The sequence below is a fragment of the Cupressus sempervirens genome, chromosome 1 (assembly GCF_028749045.1).
Source record: "Cupressus sempervirens isolate cs-2001-9-10 chromosome 1, ASM2874904v1, whole genome shotgun sequence".
Lineage (NCBI taxonomy): Eukaryota > Viridiplantae > Streptophyta > Pinopsida > Cupressales > Cupressaceae > Cupressus > Cupressus sempervirens.
The window spans coordinates 235,181,685-235,188,795 of NC_143118.1; the positions used below are offsets into that span (position 1 = coordinate 235,181,685).

The 7,111-nt window shown below is 36.0% G+C and overlaps 1 pseudogene; it reads left to right on the forward strand.

The window, feature by feature from the left end:
• The first annotated feature begins 4,409 nt into the window (after nucleotides 1–4,409).
• On the forward strand, nucleotides 4,410–6,843 carry LOC149577025 (cytochrome P450 86B1-like; annotated as a pseudogene).
• The last annotated feature ends 268 nt before the right edge of the window (nucleotides 6,844–7,111 follow it).

Genomic DNA, 7,111 nt, shown 5'->3' on the forward strand with positions numbered 1-7,111 from the left:
TTGGATAGTGTGTTTGTAGTTGTGGACAGATTTAGCAAAATGAGTCACTTTATTCCTTGTAAGACTACTCATGATGCTAGCTATATTGCTCACTTATTTTTCAAAGAAGTTGTAAGGATTCATGACTTACCAATCAGTATAGTTTCAGATAGAGATGTTAAATTCATGGGGCACTTTTGGAAGACCTTGTGGAGAAGGCTAGGTACTAACTTGGCACATAGTTCAGCTTACCATCCCCAAACTGATGGTCAAACTGAGGTAATTAATAGGGTGCTTGGAAACCTTCTAAGGTGTTTAACAAAGGAGTATGGCCAAGTGTGGGATCAAGTCCTACCACAAGCTGAGTTTGCCTACAATGATAGCACAAATAGAACTACCGGTAAGAGCCCTTTTCAAGTTGTTTATGGTTATCACCCAAGAGGAGTTTGTGAGCTATGAGAATTAAAGAATCAAGAAGAGATTAGTGGACATGCAGATAATTTTGCCCAGTCCATGAGAGAGGTACATGAGCAGGTCAAGAAGTCCTTGATAGAGGCTACTCAAAGGTTAAAGACTAAAGTAGATGAAAGGAGGAGAGATTTACAATTTGAAGTAGGAGATTTGGTGATGGTACACTTGAACAAGGCTAGACTTCAAAAAGGTGTTCCAAGCAAGCTTCAAATGAGGAGGATAGGGCCTTGTAAGGTTCTAGCTAAGTATGGCCCAAATGCCTACAAGATTGAGTTGCCAAACAATCTAGCCATCTCTCCCATCTTCAACATTCAAGATTTGGTTAAATACAAGGGTCCTAATGTCATGGAAGAGGAACACATCATAGAGGTAGATAAGAATATTCCAGAAATCAGTATTCCTCTCCAAACCAAGCCTCAAGCTGAAAAAGTTCTAGATTCAAGAGTAAAGAAGAAGACTAGGCATGGAATTTATATGGAGCATTTAGTAAAATGGAAGAACCAGCCTGAATATGAAGCGACATGGGTAGCTGAACATGAATTCAAAAAGAGAGGTATCAGTCAAGATCTCTTGAATACTGACCCACCTTAAGTTTTTTTTGTCATAGGGGGAGAATGGTGCAGGAGCACCTAGGAAATATGCCAAGTTTCCTAAATCGTTTTTGGCTTGTAGTGGTCTTGGCTAGACCACATGAATAAGGGCTATGTGATAAAGCCCCAAGTGTGTGAGTTGTGTTTGTAAATAGGTTTTTGTTGTGTTTGAGTTTCCAAGTTGCTTCTATGTTGGCAAAATTGCTTAAAGTGCTTGTTAGAGCCTAGAATGGTCAAACACTGACCAAGACCCCAGGAGGATGGGAAACATGGAAAATATGTTAAAAGTTGTAATTACATGGAAATAGGTTCATTTAACCATGTTTGAGGTCATGGAGCCATTAAATGCACAATAGTGCAAAAGTTGCACTTGGCAACTTTGCAACTTTGCAAAGTTGCTTGACAACATTGACAAAAAGTGCTAAAACTTTATAAGGGCTTCAAGAATCAGTTGGAAACCTATGGGATCTGTTGATTCATGTGGGTAAGAGGTATTTAAGACCAATCCAAGTTAGTTTGAGGGTTGGCATATGCTTTTGTACGAATTTTGGCATTGGAATGAAGAGCAAACTGAGCATTTTGATGACAGTTTTCTGATTTCACCCTTCATCCACACCTTTAATGGATTGATAGGGTTGTTGTTTTTATGTGATTTTATACTGTATGGAATGTAGATGCTTTGGTAAAGATTAGGAGTTTTTTTTATCAGTTTCATTACTAGTTTGAAAAATCTTTTTAAAGTTGCCAGTTCGTTGGTCTGTACACAGCAATCAGCAAAGAAATCTCTATAACTTGAATTCCAATGGTGGAACCATGATGGCCTTTTGGAATCAAGTAATAGACTGTATAAACAATGTAAATATGTATTTTTGTCTTGTTTTACAGAGGTTTGTTGTTTTTTCCAAGAGGCCCTAGGCGAGTTTGCATACCCGGCTAGGCAATGAAATCAGCAAATAAGTGTTTGAAAGGGGCATAGAATGGGGTGTTGGGTGCAATACAAATTCATGGAAGGCAAGAGTGGTGAGTGAAGGAAGTTAATTCCAGGAGTTCAGTCATTTAGAGTCCATTTGAGTGGTGGAAGGAAGAACTCTCTATATTCATGTTCATACAAACAAGAAACCCTTGTAAATAGACATATTTTTGGAAATCCCTTGTACGGATGACCTGGGTGTTGCAAACCTAAAAAATCTTCAAGGGGAGCCAAAAGGGTATCCAAATAATAAATTTGTTTGAGTACTTCTTAAGGGTTTGAGGAGATATAAGCCAAAAATCAGTTTTGGAGGCCTAATTTTGTTATTAGTCTTGGTAGCCCTCTTAACTATGCAATCTTCAAATCGATTGGAAACCCAATACTCCAATTCACTTAGTGATCCTAAAAACTATTGAATGAGGCCTAATACAAGCCTTGGAATTCAATATAGCCAAGAATGCACTCCTGGAAGCCAGTTGTCAAGAACGGTGCAATGAGAGCACTAGGGAGACCCCATGGTGAAATAGAGTTTTGAGTTGATTGGTGAGGATTAGTGTAATAAGGGAATAGAGAGAAGATTCCCTTGGAGTAGGGTATAGGATAAATACCCTAAGAGGCTAGGAGAAAGCCTAAAGTGAGTTCTAGTAGTTGAGGCTAGAACCTTGTTCAAGATCCTCCCCATCACATATAAAATAGCCTGAGCTTCCATGAGATTGTTAGTGAAATCACCCTTATGAACTAAGAAAAAGAATTTAACATCACCAGAACTATAGTGAGCCACTCCCCCAATACCAGTAGGGCCTGGATTCCCTCGGGAAGAACCATCAGTGTTAATTTTTAGAACTCCGTAGGGAGGAGGAGTCCAATGCCCATCCCGATTTACCCAACCCTTTCTCTGATGTTGAAGCTGCCTAGACATAGAAGGAAACCTTTGAGCTATAGCCCCATCCTGAAGATGAAAATTGGGGTGATCGCATATAGCAAGATCAAATGGATCCATACCCCCATCTAGCTCATACTTCACATGAATAGTTTCCTGAAGAGAATGTGAGATCTTCCACCAAAGATGCAAAACATCTAGCCGAACATCTTGAAATATTCGACGATTCCTCTCCAACTAGATATGCCAAAGCATGAATGAAGGACCAGAAATCCAAGTAGCATGGAGAGGAGAAGACTTGGAGGGAGCACTTCCCAAGTGGGCCCAGAACTCAAGCAAAGAGGAAGCATGCCAACAAGAGCAACCCCAAGCACTCCACCAAAGGTGCCAAGAGCTAGTTTATACGATTTGAACAGTTTGGCAATATGGACTTTTCCCAGTAACTTGCTTAATTGTACAATTGGCTTGATTCATGAGTACCATAGCTTGATTACCGATCACGAGTTGGGCCAAATCCAGCTGTCGTTTAGCCCTTTCATTTACTATTTTTGGAGACTATGTATTATGGTATCTTTTATGATGAAAATTTTGTCTTCTCTAAAGAAGAAGCAATGACTTTAATCCCTGCTTACGAGGCATAAATGGATCAACCATGAATACACATACTCTTAAGCCTTCATTGTGCTTTTATCTACGTACAATACCTATCCATTCAACAAATTCTCGGTTGCTGTTTCATTTTTATTCTTGTTTTAAATTGATCAAGAGTTTGGTCCCGGCAAATGGAATATATCCTTATTGTTGCTCCCAATAAATCCCCGCAGTGGTTTAGTTGGTTTCATTAAGGCCCCGTTTGGTTGTTGGAATATGAGTGGAATAGGAAAATGAAATTAGAATACGTTTTATATTCGCTATTTGGTAAGCTCAATCAGAATTGGAAATAGGAAGACATATTCCAATTTTGCCCCTAAAATGAGCATATGTCTATGCCAAAAAATATTTGTTATTGGAATAGGCCATTTCCATTCCCATTCCGATTTTCCATTAAAAAAAAATTAATTTTTTTTCGAATTTTTAAATTTTTTTTTTTAACTTTTTCTTATTGAATTTTTTTTGTTAAATTGTTTTTTTGAATTCTTTTTTATAACATTTTTTAAAATAATATCTATTTGTTTAAAAAAATGAAAATGAATTAACAAAAAAAATAATAAATTAAAAAAATTTTAAGAAAAATGTTTTTAAAAATACAAAACTTAACTTTATTCTTATTCCGTTTTTGTACAACTAAACAATGGATTAACATATTCCTAGTCGAATTCCAAGTGCACCAAACATGATTGGAATTTCCCATTTCTATTCCCATTTCCCATTTTCATTCCCATTCCATTTTTCTATTCTAATTTTCTATTCCTATGCCAGCAACCAAACGGAACCTAAGAGAGTCTCGGCCTATATATATGATTTGTTTGCTGTATCCTGCTGCACAACACTTCGTGTTGCTATTATCATTTTCCTGCAGTAGATTTGCATAAAGATTGTCAAGCTATGGATAGTCATGGTCGTTAGCTTTATGATACTATATTTTAGCAAAGGTCTGCTAAATTGGCCAGTAGTGGGTATGGTACCGTGGATAGTGTGGCATTTAGGAAATATTTATGAAGACGGGGGCAAAATGGTATTGGAGAAGGGTGGGACTTTCATAGTTAGAGGCCCCTGGTTCTTTAGAAGCAATATGTTTCAAGTAGTCACATTTAGGCCTGATAATGTAGAGTATATTCTTAATGAGGTGTTTAGCAATTACCCCAAAGGCCCCTATTTCAAAGAAGTGTTTTTCCACACATTTGGCCATGGTCTATTTACAGCAGATGGTGAGCTGTGGAAGCGCCAAAGAAAACCCACTGTAATGGCAGTAAGTAGCAGCAAATTTAAAGATAGGAATTTAAAACTGTTGCAGAAATCTCTGCAAAAGAAACTTTTACCTTTTCTTGAAGAAGTAAAAGAGAAGAAAACATCAGTTGATCTGCAACATGTCCTCCTTGAGTTTGCTATAGATAATTTCTTTATGGCCATTTTTGGGAGGGAAGCAGATGCTGGAACTTTTGCCGAGGCCTTTGATGAAGCTGCTGAGTGTTGTATTTACCGTTTTCTCTGGCCTTCATTTGTATGGAAGCTTATGAGGTATTTCAACATGGGTTTTGAGATGAGGTTGAAAATAGCTGAAGCAATAGTAAGAGACTCTGTAGCAGAGATGGTGAGGGGTAGAGTGAAGGAGCTGGAGGAAGGTAATGAATTGCAAGGAGACATATTATCCAACTTCATCAAATTAGAAAGGAAACAAGGACGTACTCCTCCCCAAGATTTGTTGGAGGTATGTAAGGTTGATGAACTGTTCGTGTACTCTTTTGTAGGTGAGGATTGGGATAGAAATTTCTTACTCATCTATTGGACCAACAATTTTAGAGCTGATTTTTAAAGTTTTGATGGTGATTTGTCTATGCTGACATACATGATTGTTTTTTTTTTTTGATTTATTAACTTATTGAAAATTAGATTTGTTATATTGCTATAATTTTTCAGTTTTATTAACTTATAATTCATTAGCAGTAGTTTACTAAGAGTCGAACATCTTTTATTAGAATGAGTGAAATACAACACTTGTTAAATGAAGGTTATGTTTAAAAAGGTGAAGCACTTCACAAAAGAGGTTACCCATCCTAGTACTGCTCCACCTAATGGCAACACTATGATAAACCCACTTTGCTCCCAACCCAATAAGTGCATATTCATTGCTATTAATACCCTTTGCTTTCAACTGCTGTACACTCATGATTGTTTGGTCAATTTCATATGGTTTCTTGTTTATCGAAATTCCTAAAGCCAAATAGTTTTCACATGTCTGCTTTTGTAAATGTGAAAATAAAAATATAAAAGTAAAATACATGTCGACTACTAGTAATTTCAGATTTCCACAATTAATGTCAATGAATTCTTTCTTTTCTAGATATGATTGTGTAATAGATTTTTATTATCAATGTTTTAAATCACACTACATGATTTATTATCAAAATGCAAAAATTACTTAAAAATTTTAATCACTGAATATTATATAAAAGCGTTAACTAAAGATGAAGAATTACTAAATATTGCAACATGTACTACATACTTCAACAATAAATTAGAGCTGTTGTAGATTACAATGTTCATATAATATGTAGGTTGTACATAGTTATGTTTTTTAGTCCGAAGTTTGTTATTGTATTAATTTTATGTATTTGATGAGGTATATTTTTCTGAAATTTTAGGGTTTGACTATGAGCATGTTCCTTGCAAGGAAAGACACTACCGCTCTAGCAATGTCATGGTTCTTTTGGCTTATAAGCATGCACCCACATGTGGAGGAGAAAATAGTCTGTGAACTGTCACAGATTTTGAGTTCAAAACAGTTGAGCAAAGGATATGATACAGAGGAGATTTTTGGTTGGGGAGAATTGAAAAACATGAATTACTTACAGGCTACTTTGTCAGAAGCCATGAGCCTTTGTCCTCCCGTTTCTGCAGTTTTCAGAGAAGCAACAATTGATAACATCCTAACAGATGGAACTCCTATAAAGAAAGGAACAAAGTGTCTGGTATTCATATATGTTACTAATAGAATGGAAAGCATATAGGGAAAGGATGCTCTTGAATTTAAGCCAAAGAGATGGATTACTAAAGAGGGGTTGTACATGAACCAAACTGATTACAAGTTTCCATTGTTTACTGCAGGTCCTCGGATATGCGTTGGGAAGGACTTGGCCTATTCAAATATGAAGTTGATAGTTGCCAATATCATTGCACGTTATCGAATAGATGTTGAAGCTGGTCATCAAATAAAGCCCATGCTTCGAATAACTCTATTCATGAAGCATGGCTTAAAAGTCACCGTGCATGCAAGAAATGATATTCTTTCCTAAAAAAATAGTATAAATAGTATTAATATATGTATGGATCTGTGTAAAATTGGCTTTGATTGAGATCTATTTTTATTATTATTCATAATATAATGATCTTGTTCATATTATATGTTGAAATATATTATGGGATATTTAAATATCAGCATATTTATCTTATCCTAGTTGTAATCTAATTAAGCTTAATTATAAGCTTAAATAGTAGTTGCAAATAAATCAATTGAATATAGATTAAGATTGAGTATTCATTGTGGTTTTTAAAAACTTATTT